Genomic DNA, 18,611 nt, shown 5'->3' with positions numbered 1-18,611 from the left:
TAAAGACCATCTCCACCAATGTCTCTGTAGATCTCATCACTAGGTCTGCAAGGGCTGTTGCTAACAGGCTGTAGGCATCCACGTGCACATAACACATTGTCCAGGTGCTCATTCCACCTTCATAATGTCCTTTGAAGAAGGCATCTCTCTGATGATGGCAGACACCCAGGAGGATAAAACAATATGGTCCAGTTTTACACACAGAGAAAAAGTTCAGATCCAGGCTTTGACCTTAGCAATGCCACACAGAGGCCATGTCTGACTCTTCCTCACCACATCCAGCCTGGAAACTCAGGACATCTTGTTCTCTTCCACACTCCATCTGCTGAGCAGCCAGGTCCCCCACAGCCTTGAAGATATCTACAAAAGCTGCTTCCTCATCTCTTCCGGGTTGGAGTCCACAATCTGATGCCTTTTGTGTTCAGTGCTGAACTTTTCAAAACCACTCTACTGGTGAGACTTCTCCAACATGCAAATTGAGCTGTTAAATCTTTCCAGAAAAGCCATCCTGGGCTCTAACATCAAGGGTGAAGTCCAAGCTCCCCAATCCCTCTTCTGCCGAAGACGGTGTGGTATCCGCGAGGTCCCTGGTATACAATACCTTTCTTGGCTTTTGCACCTGTTGTTTTCTGTGCCCACAGTTTCCTTCCTCCTTTCTTGACTCAGCTAACACCCAAGCCTGTCCCTCTGTTCAGCATCTGTGGTACATCCTGGGTACATGCTGTATGGGGCTCCATCATGATCCATATGCTGAGTTCTGGTTACTGGCTTCTATATTTCCTCCTCAAGTTGTCATCTGTCTAGTATATGGATGATACGTTCATTGCTAAATTCCTCCTGGGCTTCCCAGAATCTGACACGAAGTTGGAGCGCCCTACCTGCTTATTGAATGAAGGGATAAATAAATAGATAGATAGATAGATAGATAGAACTGATATATGTGGTGAATTTCTGCTTTTTAGAGTTTTGAGTTCAGTTGTGATTTGGTGTCAGACTTTGATGAAGATGTGTGTGTGTGTGTGTGTGTGTGTGTTGTTCTTAAAGGGGAGAGCTGGCTTCATTGCCTTTAGCTTCAGTGCCTTGTCATCAAGATGCAGACATATAAGGGGCAGTGGGTGTCTGTGAACTCAAGAGTAATGCTAATACTTTCTGGATAGTTCTCATAGTCAGAATCTGTTCACCAATAGACTGACTTCCTTGGATGCACTTTCAAATTGCTGTGTATTTTGAGGGGGAAAAGAGAAGATTTGTGGAAATAAGAATTCATGTGGTAGTCTTGATCCATCTGAGTCCGTGACTTCAAATGGATATATATATATATATATATATATATATATATATATATATATATTTACTTCATCTTTAAACAATTTGGTTTAGTAGTCTTTGGGGCCCACCCACCGAGTGGGTTTTTGTTTGTTTGTTTGGTTTGGTTCTTTGTTTTGATTTGTTTTGTTTGTTTGTTTGTTTTAGATTCTGGGTAATTCTTATTCCAGCCAAGGAATGGGCTTTCTCTAGAGAGTTAGTGGATTAACCGTCCTAAAGTTGGCACAGGAGGAAGACCTGAGTGAAGAATGTAGGGTTTTGGAAACTTCCACAACATGTTGAAGTATAGAGACTTCCGTTCTCTCTGTCCAGAAGACTCCACTGTTGTTTCAGACCAGTGTGTGTCCTACAAAATTGTGTCCATGCACTGATCTTCAGAGGGCTGAGATAATACGCTAATTAATGAATTTCCATCACCTATGGGTGGCTCTAAAATGTTTACTTAGAGAAGTTTAAGCACAACCCTGTCGAATCCCTAAATTATTGGCTGTATTTCAGTCCTCCCCTCCTTCTGCTCTTACTCTCGCTCCCTAAGTTATGAAAACAGAAAGACCCAAGGTGCAGACACAACAAAACCCACGGCATTTTCCTGAAGTGCAGCACAATGAGACTGGTGTTATTACACTAAGTGTAACCCTTGCACAAGTGGCCTTGCACAAGTGGACAACATGAGGTTATGGTTACCCACCGGATGGACAGCTGCCATGACTGCGTCTTCCACAGCTCTGTGTACTGTGCCTTCTGTAGAGGTTATTTGGAGTTATTTCTAGTGGTCAAGAAGTAATTTCTAATCACAGACGTGTTGTAGTACTTTTAAAAACTTGGTAGACTTTTGGGTGCTTTTTGTCCAATCATCTGCCTCCTAAGTTCATTTGGCTCCTGGCTAACATCATTTCTGTTTAGGCTGCCTGGCTTTCATCAGCATCCCTCCCCTTCTCTGACCATTGTGCTGAAAGGAGATCTGCAGTCAGCCTGGTCTCTGGGCTCCTGTTACTGCCATCTTCTCTGAGAGTTAGACTCAAGATGGATGTGGTGGCTTGCTCTTGACATCCCAGTGCTTAGGAAGCTCAGGCAGGATGGTTTCATGGAGTTCCAGGCCAGGCAGAGTTACAGAGTGACACTGATCTCAAAAGTAAACAAAGAAGAAAACAACAAAAACTCAACGGGAACAAAATCCAAAATTGGAATACACCACACCTTGCTCCACAGCAGTAGATGAGAAAATAAAATAATGTTTAAAGAGACAGTGCCTGTTGCACAATCACCAGTGAGTGCAGGCCGGGTATTCTTATCACCATGAGACTCAAACACATCCAAAGGTAGGCTTGGGAGTTCTGAGGTCAGAGAGTCCATGTGTAATTCCTGACAAAGTAGTGATGGGCCTTCAGTTCTGCACCTCTCATACAGAAGAGAAATGTGCAGAGTGTCTGCCCCACAGAAGTATAGTTGAGTGTTAAATGAGATACAAGATCCACAGCACAGTGCAACACAGTGAATGACAGGCAGCACCCTAGTCATCCATGTATCCTTGACACCATCCTCATCTGTGTGCCCAGCTGGATCCTTGGTACCAGTAGCAGCATCTCTAACCAGCTCTATCAGCATTGCAGCCATCCATCCCCATTCTGTGCTCAACCAGCCAGAAAGCTGGAAATGGTCCACGCCCAACACTGTCTTCATTCAGAATTCTTGTTGAAGTGGCAGCTAAGTTGCAAGCACGTTGACCAGTTGTGGAACTGGGACAAGTAGTTCTCTGCACTTTAATTTTTTTAATTGTCTTTGTTTTTCTATAATCACTGGTTAAGTGAGAACCTATCCATACAGTTATGTTCTGAAAATAATATCTTCTACTAAAAGCAATAGGCTAATAGTAGAAGAATCAATACAAACACATGTACAAACACTGAATATCAGTGTGAGTGTGCACACACTGACATTCAGAAATCATACGCACACACAAACATACTCTGCAGGGATTGTTGTTGTTGTTGTTGTGTTAAGCATCAAAGAAAGGATAGAACCTATGGGTTCACACATACTAGGCAAGAACTCCAACACTGATAAATACCCACAGCCCAAATTGGTAAAAGTGTGTGTGTGTGTGTGTGTGTGTGTGTGTGTAGGCACATATATGCATGTGCTCATGCAGGCTTGGAGTTGGCATTGACTGTCTTTCTTTATTTCTCTCCTCATGATTTCCTGTGACAGGGTCTTTTAAAGAAGCAGGATCTCTCCAGTTCAGTCTAGGCCAACTACCCAGCTGACACCACGATCCTGTCTCTGTTTCCTAAGCGCTGTTTGCAGGTGGCTCCCACAGTCAAACAGCAAGTATTACTTAGCCGTCGTCCTGGTGCCTTTGATATTCTTCTGTATGTGTTGATGTTTCATCATTTCCCAGGGAACAGAGTCCAAATTCTATCAGGGGGAATCTAAAGATGTAAACATCAGGGCTGGAGGAATGTCTCAGCCGGGAAGAGCACAGACCACTCCTACAGAGGGCACCGGTTTGGTTCCCGAGCTCGCAATCACTCTGTGACACCGGCTCTGGGGTTCTGATGCTTCTGTCTGTATTCAGGGGTGCAAACGAGTGCTCATACGCACATGTGTGCACAGAGGGAAAGTTCTTGGATCTCTTTTAGAATAGATTCGCTAAGTTGGAAGCATTCTTTGATTAGTGCATGGCTAGAAGGACAGTGATCCTCATTTGTCAATGTCTTTTTAAATTCACACAATTTCAAATCATTGACTAAGATTCTGTTTCTTTCAAAATGTTAACAAACACAAAAATATGTGTAAAGAAACTCTTTCCCGAGAGGCCCATTGGACTTGCAAACTTTATATGCCCCAATACAGGGGAATGCCAGGGCCAAAAGAATGGGAATGGGTGGGTAGGGAAGGGGGGGGTATGGGAGACTTTTGGGATAGCATTGGAAATGTAATTGAGGAAAATACATAATAAAAAAATAATTGTGAGGAGGAAAAAAAAAAGAAAAAAAAACTCTTTCCCTTTCATGAAGTAAAGCAAGAGAGAAGGGTTTGTGTTTCTAGTCATGTAAAGAAAAGAAAAAATAGTGTGTGTGTGTGTGTGTGTGTGTGTGTGTGTGTGTGTGTATACTGACACTATAGATTTCGGTGTTCCAAAATAAAAACTTACACTGTGGCAGGATTGGACGCCTCAGATCAAAAGGGCAATTTTAGAAAATTGTGGTGAGCGAACGAAGCACTCGTTTATTGAAGAAATCAGTTTGCTATCTTAACCAGTGGCACCGGTGCCTTCCCTGTAATCTCTGAAAATAGATCGGCACTTTGCGGTTCACCAATCCGGAGATCACAAATGCTTCCTTACACCTGGCAGGCTCACACCTTTTTCAAATAAGATGCTATCACGGGAGCCTTGTGGGTTTATAAAGCCACAAGTTTATTAGGTAGATAACATCTCTAAGCGTTTAGAAGTTTAAAACCAGGCTGTCAAACTGAATTTCAGTTATAATGGCAATTTCCAAAGTAAATATGACACAGTGACTTCTAAGGCTCCTCACTGTCTCCTTGGTGGTGGTGAATTCTGAACCTCGGCTGCAGCCCTTCCTGTCTGTCAATGTTTAAATCCAGCCATGCACTGTCAATGGTGAGTGTGGTGTCTTAGAGTGGAGACCTAGCCAGACACTTCTGATTTGTGACCCTCTTCCATGCTTCCCTGGATAAAAGACAGGCACATATTTCAAAGGAAAACAAACACAGCTTTATCATCATCATCTTATTATTATTATTATTATTATCATTATTATTATTATTTTATTGAAAGAGCCTTGTCCCATAGACTAGGCTGATCTGGAGCTTACAATGTGGCCCAGGGTGGTCCTAAACTTGGTCCCTGAGTGCTTGTATCATAGATGTGAGCCACCATACCTGGCTCAAATATGGATTTAAATAGACAATGCTGTGGTAAGATTGGAAAGCAAAAAAAAAAAAAAATGGGAAGGAATTTCAAACAAAATTTAAACACATTTTAAAACAGACCCCCATGATTGATTGATCTATTATGTATTTTCATTATATTCATAAGTTTATGTGCACCATGCATGTACAGCAACCTCTCTGTAGAGAGGGCCAAAGAGAACATCAGATTCCCTAAAACTAGAACTATAAGCCGTTGTTACCTGCCATGCGGGTGCTGGGGACCAAAGCTGAGTCTTCTCCAAGAGCAGCAAATGCTTTTCCTGCTGAGTGTCTCTCTCGCCCTTAATTATAGAGAGCTTACAGCTATCTTTGTTCCAATGTGTGCTGTGCTGTGTGTGTGTGTGTGTGTGTGTGTGTGTGCATGTGTGTGTGAATGCACATGTCAGTGTGTGTGTGTGTGTGTGTGTGTGTGTGTGTGTGTGTGTGTGAATGCACATGTCAGTGTATGTGTATGGGCATGCACATGTCAGAATGTACTTACAGAGTTAGAGGAAGTTTGCACATGTCAGTCACCTCCCTCTATCACATAGAAGTGAATTTGTGTTGTCCAGTTTGGCAACAATCGCCTCTCCCTGCAGAAGCCCCTGACCAGCCAACTGTCTGCCATCCCTGTGCTGGCTTCACAACACACAACATCACACACGCCTCTTGTCTTCTTAACATGGGCTCTGGGGAAGACACTCTGAACCTCTGCTTGCAAAAGGAGCTCCTTACTCACTGAGCCCCTCCCCAGCCCCAGCTGAGGTCATCGTAGTACAAGGCACCCAAGCCAAATCAAATTAGTGCTGCAGAAAAGGAGATGAGAGCTTGTGGTGGAACCCCAGTCAAGCACAGTTGCTGGCGTGACGCTGTGAGCATGTCACCCACCAAGAGGAGCCATTATTTCCCGATGCCAGTTGACTCATGCCTATTGCTGTTCTATCAGGGGCGGAATATCATGACTCGTGGCTTCATAGCCACCAGTGGAAACCCACCTCACACCAAACCATTTTCTTTCCAGCTCTCTTGTGTAAGATAGACATGGGCTGGTATGTTTTATATCTTATATTGTGGGTTCTATCTTTTCACGTTGGCAGCTATGGTGGCAAAATCCAAAATTAGTGTATTTGATGAAAAAACCCTCTGGACCATTTTTTAATGGCCTTACAGATTGGCTTGGGGCATGCCAGCCATGTAACCAATTGTTCTCTAAAAAAAAAATAATATTTCCCTTTTCTTTCTGTAGTTGTCTGGTCACTTAGTAGAGGACACTAAATACAAGAGTGACAGTTTGGACAAGCTGCGTTTTACCAGGTAGACGCCAGACTTCCAGAATGTGTGTGGAGGAAACTCCCCCAGAACAACTTTCAGCTGCTGCTGTCTCGCTTTTGCCAGTGAGGACTCACCCTTACAGCTCTTAATGTTCCTGGCTTGTCACACACCTCACGAGGATGGGAAGTCACCTCAGAGGCGGCACCAGAGTCGAGGAGAACTCACAAATGTCAGTCCTAATATTAGACAGGTTATCCCTCAGAGTGCAAAGGGTCCAGGAAGGTTTACAGCCCAAGTAAAGGCAACTCTGAGAAGATGGCAGTTTGAACACCACCCCCTTAGCTGGCTCTGCCCTACACTTGCCCATTTGTTAGGCCCACGGTGTCAGAAGTTGACTATCTCTGTGGTTGGCTGGTGGTCAGATTCCCCGTCATTCTGCTGCTGGGTTGGGAGAAGCTCCCCTTGTTACTTATAGGGTAAGCTTTTGGGAAGCCACAGGACGTGGTGTCAGATACCAGTGTAGTCCACTGGACATGCTTTCTGCAGAGAGGGTTAGTTTCCATGGAGATGACCTGGGTGGTAAGAGGACCAGCCTTTAGGATGGACCTCAGATTTTCCTTTTCCTTTCCACTTAATTTAATTTGACTGCAAAATGTCACTTCTGTTGCATTGATTAAGCTTCTTTGCTGCCACCAGCACTGTGAGAGAGGTGACAGGGCAGGCCAGCCAGTGTCATTTCATACCATTACCCCTCTCTGATATCAATAGAGATAGCCTCTGAGATGAGACACTCCTTTGCCACAATGCACTGCCACGTGCTTCTCTTGCTTACTTCATGACATATAGGATCCAGAATTCTGTCTGTCTATCTATCTATCTATCTATCTATCCATCTCAGTTCACTCTTCCTTTGCTTTAATTCTGTGATCATGTAAGACATGATATCAAATGTTTGAAAACTAAAGATTAGTATATCTTCAGGTATTGACTTCATTTATTTTTTTCTGTCCTCAGCAGTTGGCTACATTCTTGAAAAACAAAAACAAAAACCTCCTTTTATAGTTCAGAAAAATGAGAAGCCATAAGGTGCAGCTGACATACAGATCTGGAGCATTCATTCTTGGTCATGTGGACTGGAGGAGCCATCCTTACGTGAGCTGCCTCAGAAGTAAAATGATGCTCTAGGCACAGGCTTTCTGTGGTAGCCTGATCCACTGATGTCTTTATCACTTCCCTGGCTCTTCAAGGTTCTCAGAACCCAGATCCAATCCCCAGGCCTGTGATGTCATCCTTTTTCCTGTTAGCTGAGAACAGTGAAACCCACAAAGGGCATTGTGGGTACCCAGCATTGCTTTAAGCCAGAGAACCAGAAGAGGTTTGAACAAAAGAAACATCCTGTGACTAGAACTTCCTTGGAGAGACACATAAACACAGAGACAGTTTGCTAAGAAGTATCTAGACTCTACCCATTATAATGCCTACAATCCAGTCTAGAAATCAAGGCTTTGTTCTGGAGTGTGCAGCATGACCTCATTAGGCTTCTGGGAATGCACTGTCATGTGGGAACATCCTTTAGTCATTGGATGGTGAAAGAAACTGGGAATTCACAGCTGGGAAAGCAAGTTACCATCAGTACACCAAGATGCCGAGATAAGGCCCTTACCACTTCCTGTTTCTCTAAGGGCAGTGACTTGAGAAGGACTGGGGAGAAGAAAAGGAGAGAGCAACAGTTACTAGCTGAATGTTTTTGGTTTGTGGCTTTGTGGGCTTTGCCTCATAGGAACTGACACCAGCATTCTATAAAAGGTCTCTTTTAAAGGTTCATGTTATTAATTATTATTATTTGTGTGAGTATATTGTGCATATGCCTGTGGAGGGCACACATATGTGAGCAGGTGCACATGCATGCACTTGTGTGTGCACGTGTGTTGTGGTCGGAAGTTAACTTGAAGTGTTACTATTACTCAGGGCCATCTACCTTGTTTTGTAGGGACGTGGCCTCTTAATGGCCTCACTGGGATAAGTGACCATTTATCCCAGGTACCATCTGTCTCTACCTTCCCAGTGCTGGGACATTCAAGTGCACACTGCCATGCTCCACTGGGATTACATGTGCACATTGCCATGCTCCACTGGAATTACATGTGTACACTGCTATGCCCCGCTGGGATTACATGTGTACACTACTATCCCAGCTGGGATTACATGTGTACACTGCTATGCCCTGCTGGGATTACATGTGTACACTGCTATCCCTGCTGGGATTATATGTGTGCACTGCTATGCCCTGCTGGGATTACATGTGTANCATGTGTACACTGCTATCCCTGCTGGGATTATATGTGTGCACTGCTATGCCCTGCTGGGATTACATGTGTACAGTGCTATGCCCTGCTGGGATTACATGTGTGCACTCATATGCCCTGCTGGGATTACATGTGTACAGTGCTATGCCCTGCTGGGATTACATGTGTGCACTGATATGCCCCACTTTTTCATGTGGGTTCTGGGAATTGATCTCAGGTCCTCATGCTTGTGGCCGTTCTGTTGCCTGAGCCTTCTTTCAGCCCGTTCATGTTATTATGATTGGAAGTCTAAAATGGTGTGCACTGAGAGATAATTTTACTTAAACAGACAAATTCTGCTAAGTTAGGATGTTCTAGAATTCCAATGAATAATACAGTGAAAGTCATAGCCTGACTTCATTAAGTTATCTCTAAATAATTAGACTGGTGTTACCCAATCTGTAATATGCATGAGAATCATGTAGCAATTTTAAATTCAAGCACTGAGTCACAAGGCCCAGGGCAGGGTTGACAATAGTAGGTCTTTTAAATTTAAAGATGTATTTACTTTTTAGTTATGTATATCTCGGTGTGTGTCTGTGCAGGTGCATGTGAGTGCAGTGCCCAGGGAGGCCAGAAGAGGGCATCAGATGCCCAGGAACTAGAGTTACAGGCAGCTGTGAGCTGCCCAGTGGGAGTTCTGGGAACAAAACTCAGGTTCTCCGCAAGAGCCATTCATGTTCTTAAGCATTGAGCAGTCTCTCCAACATCAATTCTGGATTTCTAGGCTGCTGCCAACTGGAGCCGATGTTAGCTGTTCCCTGATTGCATTTTATTTAGTGAAGACATAGGGCACGAAGCAGTTGGTCCACTTGTCAGCTTGACACATTCTAGTATCACTGCAACACAGCCCAAATGTGGGCACACCATTCCCTTAGTTTGGATGCAGGACTTTATAAGAGAGGATTAAGCAAACCGAACATGAGAGAGCGCACAAGTGCTCATTCTTTTTCTGCTCCTCACTGTGGGCGTGGCTAGCTGCTTCAGGGCAGGTTCCCTGATTGGCTGGAATATGGCCTTGCTCTGAAACAGATCCTTTGGTCTCTAAGTTGCTTTCATTATGGTATTTTATAACAATGACAAGAATCAAAACTGGGACAGGTTCTTTTCTAAAATTACGGCTGAACGATTAGTTGTGCATATTAATGGATTTCGCTGCGACAATTCCTTACCACACAAGCCTTGCTTTGACTGTATTCAGGTGCCCCTCTTACCCTTTCCCGTTGCGCGGGGGCAGACTCTTTATCTTGCCTGCAGGCTGGATTTGACCTTAAATGTTCCTCAAAGGTCCGTGTGCTGATGCTGAATCCCCAGCTGGCCGAGCCGTTGGAAAGTCACAGGACCTTGTGGAGGTGGCTCCTCAAGGGAGGCTTTTAGCTCACTGGAGGCTCGCCCTTGCAGGAGGAAATGGTACATCACTCCATCTTTCTCTGTGCCTGTACCATCCATCACCCATCTGCCCCCTTCCATCCACGTGCTCCCCACTTTTGTCACACCTCATCAGAGACCCAGAAGCAGTGAGGTCAACAAACCAGGAGCCAGGAGCCACAGGAAACCTTCACCCCGAAGTGGATTTGTTTACATTACATATTCATGGCAGTGACTTACAAACTTGGGAAGGTTCCAAGCACATGTGTCTGGGCCATCCTATAGAGGAGGAGGAGAAAGAGGAGGAGGAGGAGGAGGAGGAGGAGGAGGAGTGCGTTTAATGCATGGGTACTTAGGCTTCTGGAAATCTCTCTTACTGATCTACATGCTCTGTTCAAGCTGCATGTCACACACACACACACTATCAAGGTACATTATAGGTAGCTGAGGTAAAGCAAGAGGAAAATCAATAAAACTGTCCTCTTAAGTCAATATGGAACCTTCCATTTTTCTCCCATAATGGCACCTTCATGAATTACAGTAGCAAGACAGAATAGGGGTGCCCAAGCAAACCTGACCTGCAGATGCCCAGTTAGTTCTTTTCTCCATTTTTTGGCTCAGTGTCCTTCCCCCCCAAAAAGCCCCCCAAAATAGTTAAAATAAGACGCCCAGGTAGACATCAGCACCAGTCTCCTTGGTGAATAGGTGGTGTGGCTTATCTCCTCTTTCCACAGATCAAGTCTCCAGTCTGCCACATGCAGGAGAAGACTTCAGTGACAAGTCGACAGGCATCACGCACTTTGGTTTTTGAGATGGGGTCTCTCATCAGTCGCTCCTTGCCTATGAGTCTCAGTGGGCTGATGTGAGCTCAGGCAGTGAGCTCGCGCCCCTATGCACAGCCCTGTTCACGGGAGCTCTGAGGCTCAAGCTCAAGACAGCGCCACAAGCGCTTTATGGACTGAGATGCTCATCAGTTCACTGATTCTTAGGTCTAATATAAAATGAGGCCAGCTGACAGCCAACATTCTCTGTGTATTTGTGAATACTTCAGGGTGGGGTGGGTGGGGCCTGGCCTGGGCGTGGTGTGGGGGCGTGGCATGGCAGGGATCACTCTGTGGCTTTCAGGATAACAGTCTGCTTGTACTCATTGTCTTATTGTTTCCTTTCTGTCTGTTTACTAGGAAGGTTCGCAGATATTTTAAAATTCTTTTATTTATGGAAACCAGAAGCTGCCCTGTTATACCTAAAGTGTAAGGATTGGTGCTCATTAAATTACAAATGCCAGGATTTCCTCAAGAGAGAAAAATCCAGGGGCTTATGAACACAGCCTCGTGAGCCTAAAAATGTTGTGTGTATATACCCAAGTAAGAAGTGTTAATCTTTTTAAAAAATGACTCAGATTAACTGAAATGTCACAGTCTGGCATTCACAAAAGCAGGGTCCATTGTAATAAACTCATATTGAACCCTAGCTTCCATGGAGAGGTTTCCTGTGACCCACAGACACCTAAGACACAAACCAACCCCCAAAGTATGTTTTACAAGTTTAGTCACAGAAATTAATTTTCAGGTTAAGGTAAAAAAAGATCCAGCATTGACATAATTAGATTTTCCTTTGAGCAGTGCCTGCTTTTGGAGTCTTTCTCACACCTCCAGTACTCTATTAAGGAGACAACATTCATACGCCGTTATCGAATGCAGTGATTTGTGCTATAAAATGTAGTGTTGAGAACTCTATTGGGAAGTGTTGCTGTATATAAGAGCGAGTTTTAATAGCGTTATATTTCAGTCTATAAATAATGCCTGCTTCCTATCTGACATTAAAACAATGGATGGCATTTGGCAAAAAGCAAAAGCCAAATCATTTTCTTAAGTGCCTAGTTAAGGGACGTCACTGTAAATTTTTTCAAAGCAGCTAAGGAGCTTTTAAGATGTGTCCGAAGTTGGCTAATCCTTCACGCACACACATACACACACACACACACACACACACACGGTGTGTTTTCTCTCTGTGAGATCATATGTGCTGAGTACATTGCCCCACCTGTAGTTGATTTTTATTTAGATGAGGCGAGTTTTCTTCTGCCTTGTGTTAACAGGTGTCTTCTGCCTTGTGGTTGCTCTATCTAATAAGTGAGAATCAGGAAAGGACAGCCCAGCCCATGTGCACACGTGAGCAGACAGGGCAAAGGGCACAGGGAAGGCACTTGCTGGATCTTTTCTAGTTAGCACCCCACAGCTGATTGCCACCTCAGCTCCTTCATAGTTAGATTAGAGGAATCTTGCTCTCATCTGCTTGCTGTGCAGTGAATCACACATAAAGAACTGGCCGGGTACCAGTTTAAAAAACTAGTTTCCATCGTGAGGTTTGGATCTGGAATTTTCACCAAAGAACTTAGGTTGAAAGTGTGACCACTCATGGGGAGGTACCAGAACCTTTGAGAGCTGGAGACTAAGCTGGGCAGGGTGGAATGTGCCTGCCTTAATATCAACACTCAGGAAGTATAGTCAAGGTCCAGAGTTAAAGGCCAGCCTCTGCTACATAGTGGGTTTGGGACAAGCCTGGGCTACTTAAAAAACTTGTCTCAAAATAATATTCCCTCTTTAAAAAAAAAAAAAAAAGACACACCAGGCATGGTGGTGCACGCCTTTAATCCCAGCACTCGGGAGGCAGAGGCAGGCGGATTTCTGAGTTCGAGGCCAGCCTGGTCTACAAAGTGAGTGCCAGGACAGCCAGGGCTATACAGAGAAACCCTGTCTCGAAAAACAAAAACAAACAAACAAACAAACAAAAAAAGCTACAATGACAGAAATTGGAATAAAACAAAGGGCAACAACAAGAGAAAGAAAAAATGAGATGGGGACTCCATAGAGGAATGGAGGAAGTCAGTTCACTGGGATATGTTCTCTTTGCCCTTGAAGGACACCCTGATACTCTGGCTCTCTGCTTCTTGTCTGTCACAGAAGGAGGTTTGCGCTCTCTCTCTCTCTCTCTCTCTCTCTCTCTCTCTGCCCCCTCCTCCCCCCTGTGTGTGTGTGTGTGTGTATCTTTTAGCCTCTTGGGGTCACAGGCTCAGCAGAGTCCCAATTTTAACTAGGTGCTGTAATTTTTAGAGATGTTTTGGTGGAAATGTCAAACCTCAGAATCTTTGTGTGTATTTGGGGTATGTTGTTTTGAACATGGGTTCTGTGGTTGTGTTTTATGAAGGAAAATTAGACAAAAGTCTCTAACCCTTTACATCTTAAGTTTGCATGGCCACCTTTCTATGCCACTTTCCACCCCTCCCTTTTCCTCTCTGTCTTTGTTTTTTTTCTCTCTCTCTCCCTTCCCACCCCCTTCTCTCTGAGGTCTATTATGAATGCACAGGTTGCAGGTTGGCTATGAAATTGCTCTATACCTCAGAATGACCTGGAGTCAATGATCTTCCTGCTCCGGCCTCCTGGGTGCAGGATCAGAGGCGAGGACCACACCAGACTCCTTTCCTAATATGACTGAGAAATCTTGTTTCCTTGAGTCTCTTCATAGTATAGTTACCACCCAGAATAGTCTTGGATTTTGGCGTCTCATTCATAGCTAGTGTCTGTGTCTGTGTGTGCCTCTGTGTGTGTGTCTGTGTGTCTGTGTGTGACGCCTGAAGAAGGAGTCGGATTTTCCCTGGAGCTGAAGTGAGAGGTTTGCTTCATCTGCTTAGCACGATGCTGGAAGCTGGACTGAACTTGAGCCCTCTAGAAGACTAGTTTATGCTCCTAATTGCTGTGCTATGTCTCCAGACCTAGTGTGAATTCTTAAGCGGAAAGTTAGAAGGATCCATGGGTCACTGTTACAATGGAATATGAGATTATTCTATAAAATACCACAGCCTGCCACAGGCTTATATGCCTGGGGAAGGGACCTCAGTGAACAGTGAGGGTTGAGGGCAAGATTGGGAAACAGTGTCTGATTTCTTGGGGAGAGGTGTATGTGCATGCTCTTTTGATGTTTGATGAACACAGGGTTGAGTCTGACTTACTCCTTACCTGCAAGTCACTGGCTTAAGAAGGCTTACTATGAAACCAGTGCTAGGTGGCCTTTAGAATGTTTCAGACCTTGTTTAAAACACATGACAATTTCCATTCTCTCCTCACCAGAATTTTTTAAATCCTAGACATCAGAGCACGGTTTTCCAATAGTTCAAGTTTATGCACAGAATGCCTAAGCAGGTGTGTTTTGGCACAAACACAAAGGATTCTGGGCCCAATTAATCAAACAAGGGGGTGAATGAGGAAACTGTAACAGGAGAGAAGGTCGAGGTGTTCTTAGCAGCTAGCAAACCTGACAACAGGGATTAGATGAGTTTGATGACCGGGTGGTTTCATTTGGAGACAAGCACATTGGCAACCTTGTTTCTCTCGCCTATCTGTATCATCCTGGAAAGTGGAAACAGCAACATTGTTTCTCTTGCCTATCTGTATCATCCTGGAAAGTGGAAACACCCAACATACAGAAAAGCAAAGATGGCTCCTCACTCTGGATCAGGATAATGCAGAGACCGAGGGAGTAGTTAGTCGCACCTGAAGCCACTCTGTTAAAAGTGGGCCTTGGTTCTGTGTGAGCAGAAGCCACACACAGTTGGCTCTTGATTGCCTTCTAAGCTGCTGTGGCTTGCTTTCCCCTTCACTGCCTGGCATGTCCACTAAGCCAGAAACTGGCTCTGTTTCTGGGCTCCTTGAATGCCTGAGCTTGGGAATCACACCTGCAGGAAGAAGAGCTTCAAGCCCTCATTTTGCACAGAGCAACTAGCCAGGAGTGTGTGAACATGCTTACTACAGAGAAATTATAAGACCTAGAACTGGAGAGGTTTTTCTGAGTGGGATCTGGTCTGTTAGGTGTTACGGAGTACAATTTATAGAATTGAAAAATAAATAGAACGGTGTAATGCCTGGCTTGGGTATTTTGCCTAATATATGATTAACTTATAAGCCTGCAGCTTAGCGACACTCAGAGCAGATTGCTTTCATGTGTAGCACAGAGCCACTTAAGCATGCGTTTTTGCTTAACTTCTTAAGAAATCAGCTCGGGTGGGTTTTGAGGGGGCGTGTGTGATTAGTTATTTCAGATTACAGTGACCTTTTATTTTATTATATTTTTTAGAGGGGAAAAAAAAACCAGTCCTCTGCTTTGCTGAGGTACCAACCAGGCAGTTACGGTTACCTAATTACTCCAACCACAGTTTCCTGAAAGAAGGCTGTCCACCAATAGTTTTAACCACAAATGCAGAGAAGTCATTCCCATTGTATTGTGGCCTTCGTGAGTTAGGTCCACTCTTTTCCTCGGGGTAAGGGCCATGTACATCTAGAATAAATATTTTAAACATAAAAAGAAGAAGGTACCTTCAGAAACAAAGAGAAATAAATTTAACCTCCTTTCGAAACCAGCCTGGGAAGAGCTCTAAGTTTTTTAAGACTTTCTATTTAATTACTTTGCGTTGAAGCCAGCTGGTCCTTCTAGCTTTCATGACCTTATATTCCCCGAATGTTCTCATAAATCAAAGGAAGAATATGCTAGATTCTAACATTAGTCTCGGGGAAAATTCCGGGTCTGAAAACAAAAGAAAGGCAGGTAGACTCAAGGTTGCCTTGGGAATTCTGAGGTCTTCCGTAAGGTTAATTGGGAGGGCAGAGATTCCTTTATCCTCAGATTTCTCTTTTGCTTTCTCTTTTTCCCCCCAAAGCGTCTCTGCCCTCTAACCCACCAATTTCTCTTGCAGCCTGAGCTTTCACACTTCAACATTGAACCTGAAGATAGAAAATAAAATAAAATAAAATAAAATGATAGAAAAACGATTCCAGCAGGCAGGGGGATGGCCTTGATGAGCTCTTAAAATTCTTTTCACTGGTTTTATTTTAAATTCAGATGATTTTAGAAAAAGCCAAAAGTGAAGTGGCCACCCCATGAAGGTCCTCATTTGAGTCCCTTCAATGAAGAACCCTCTCCCCCCACCCCCCAGGGAGTTGCCATAAGTGGCCAGTCCCAAGAGGCCTCTTCCTGCTCTGACTCCTTTAGCACCTGTGGACCACCTTTGCAATGAACTGGCAGGTGGGGGAGAGGCGTGTTGGACTAGAGGGTTTTCCCAGACCCATGCTTTAACCTTTATGTATTTAATTTTTAAATTCAGAAAACATTGCTTGCAGAGCTACTTTCTAAAGTGATTATGCTGTCTAGCCATGACATCCGGTGGAGTGGGTCTTGGTGGTGAAGTACTGAAAGAATCCAGTGTCAAGCAATTCAGGGAGTATTCCTTGTGGGGCCCTGGATAAGGAGTTGTAAGCTTGTAACTCTTCAGTAGTCAAGGCCAGCCAACAGCTCCAGCAGTAGGAGGGGTGTGGTGCTGCTGCCCTGTCTCCAGCTGTAGGAGGGGTGTGGTGTTGCCCTATCTCCAGCTGTAGGAGGGGTGTGGTGCTGCCCTGTCTCCAACTGTAGGAAGGGTACCATGAGTTCCTGAGAGGATGTGTTCAGGCCACATTCTGACCAAAGCATTCCAATTGCAGGATAACTTCTCCAGCCATCTTTGAGATTCCTAAGGGAGCACCCGAGGTTGCTGATTTCACTGGACTCCAAAAATCATAGAAATCTGTATTATTTCGAGACACGTGTTGTTTACAGTGTGGCTGCCAAGGCCCTGGCACTGTGCCATTCTTATGCTCTGTGTTAATCCTATGAAGTTGCAATACTTAACTTCAAATGTGGAAAAATGGAGGCAGATGTATTAGTTCATAGATCGTTAACAATGAATGGCTCTGTGGACAGGCCATGGATGTCATCTCCTCCCAGGGACATAAGATACCACCCAGGCCCCATTTCTCTGACTGCTAATCAGTTTCATAGCTCCAATCCTTGCCTTTAGAATCTGTATGTGAGGAGAAGGCTCCAGTCCTAACATCCTCTAATCTTTCTAAAGTTAACTACCTAACAAGGTGGTTGAGTACTTTGTGCTCAAATAATATAAATATGTAAGATGAAGTAACCAAACCTTAAATTGTGTCTGTTGCATTTTCAGACTGGCTACTGTAGATATATTGTAGCTCTCCAAGCAGGGGCAGCATTTCACAGAGTTCCCTGAGTGAATGTGAATTTTACATATTCTTCCTGGATCCCATGCTGGGAGGAACCAACTTGGGGAAACTTCACTATGATACTCTGTGTCAGAGGAGGTTTCATTAAGGAGCAAAATGTTGTGGGCACAGAGAAAATACACAGTAATTATCCTGCCCCCGGTGTGTCAAAAGAAAGCAGCTGGGCTTGGCCCTCTAAACCTGAATATGTTTTCATGATTATGGCTTTGCACAGAGGGTGTTGGGGTCAGAGGACGTGCCTGCAGACGCTGCATTGAAGGCTGAGAGACCAGTGTGATTGGGTAGGAGGAGTGGAGTGCTCGCTGTTAGTTATACTTAAGGATACTCTTCAGAGTTCCTCAAAATGTCCCAAAGAGCACCGTCAGGTTTTGGGTGAGATGATAGAATGCTACTTCCCTGATGCTCTGAGAGTGAACTTATTGGATGAGCATTGGCTGAGCAGCCCTGAGGGGCCAGGCCCCTAACCCTTGCCTCTAGTGCTTCTGGGTACAGTCACCAGGGAGCCATGCAGAGATTCCTGTTTCTAGCAAAGTCTCAGAGGGAAGCAGCACAAACATCACACAGATTCAAGGTAATGTCAGCTAGCAATAAGTATGGTGTTAAGAGTCAGAATAGGCTGATGTAACGAAGAGAGGCTTAATGGCCATTTTAGAATAACAAGAAGGCGCCAGACACTGGAAGATCACGGAGAAAACCTATCAGGCAGAAGGACCAGCTGGTGCAGCATCCCTGAGCGAAGAGCCAGTGCCAGGCTGTGGCCGGACCCAGTGAAGATGGCTATGCCTGGAGTCCCGGAGGAAGAAGACTTGAGAAGGATTCAGATAGGTTGCCATGGAGTTTTTTCCTAAGTGTGATGGTCAGCTATTGGACGTTTGCAAGAAAGGGCCTGGCTGTGTTCTTATGCATGTTTCACACACCTCTTCCTGGGGAAATAGAAGCAGAAGTCAGGGAGTGACAGCAGTAAGTTGAAATCCTTCTTCTGATGAAGGCAGAGGGTGTGATGGGGATAAGTGAACAATTAATTAATGATAAGACAAGATGAAATGAATATGGAGGTTTCTGGGAAGAAACTGGGGTCTGTGTAGTGTTATTTCCTGAGTGGAGGAAGACTGGCAGAGCTAGAGTTTTGGGGGGAAAGCTGTTGTTGCTCTTTCTTTCCTTCCTTTCTTTCTTTCTTTCTTTCTTTCTTTCTTTCTTTCTTTCTTTCTTTCTTTCTTTCTTTCTTCCTTCCTTCCTTCCTTCCTTCCTTCCT

At 44.4% G+C, this 18,611-nt stretch overlaps 1 protein-coding gene across 6 annotated transcripts in view; it reads left to right on the top strand.

Annotated features, from left to right (window-relative positions):
- Positions 1–18,611, top strand: part of Sox5 (SRY-box 5) — a 938,356-nt gene that overhangs the window by 105,677 nt on the left and 814,068 nt on the right. Inside the window, exon 1 of one of the 6 annotated variants that reach the window (XM_029478847.1) lies at positions 3,303–3,695. The exons of the other annotated variants lie outside the window; for them this stretch is intronic. The gene's annotated coding sequence lies outside the window, so the exon portion shown is untranslated. Of the gene's footprint in view, positions 1–3,302; positions 3,696–18,611 lie in introns of those variants that run through there. 6 annotated transcript variants of the gene reach the window in all.

The sequence above is a fragment of the Mus caroli genome, chromosome 6, assembly GCF_900094665.2.
Source record: "Mus caroli chromosome 6, CAROLI_EIJ_v1.1, whole genome shotgun sequence".
NCBI classification, from domain to species: Eukaryota; Metazoa; Chordata; class Mammalia; order Rodentia; family Muridae; genus Mus; species Mus caroli.
The sequence above is the reverse complement of the archived record's forward strand: the minus strand, read 5'-3'. Positions and strand labels throughout refer to the sequence as shown.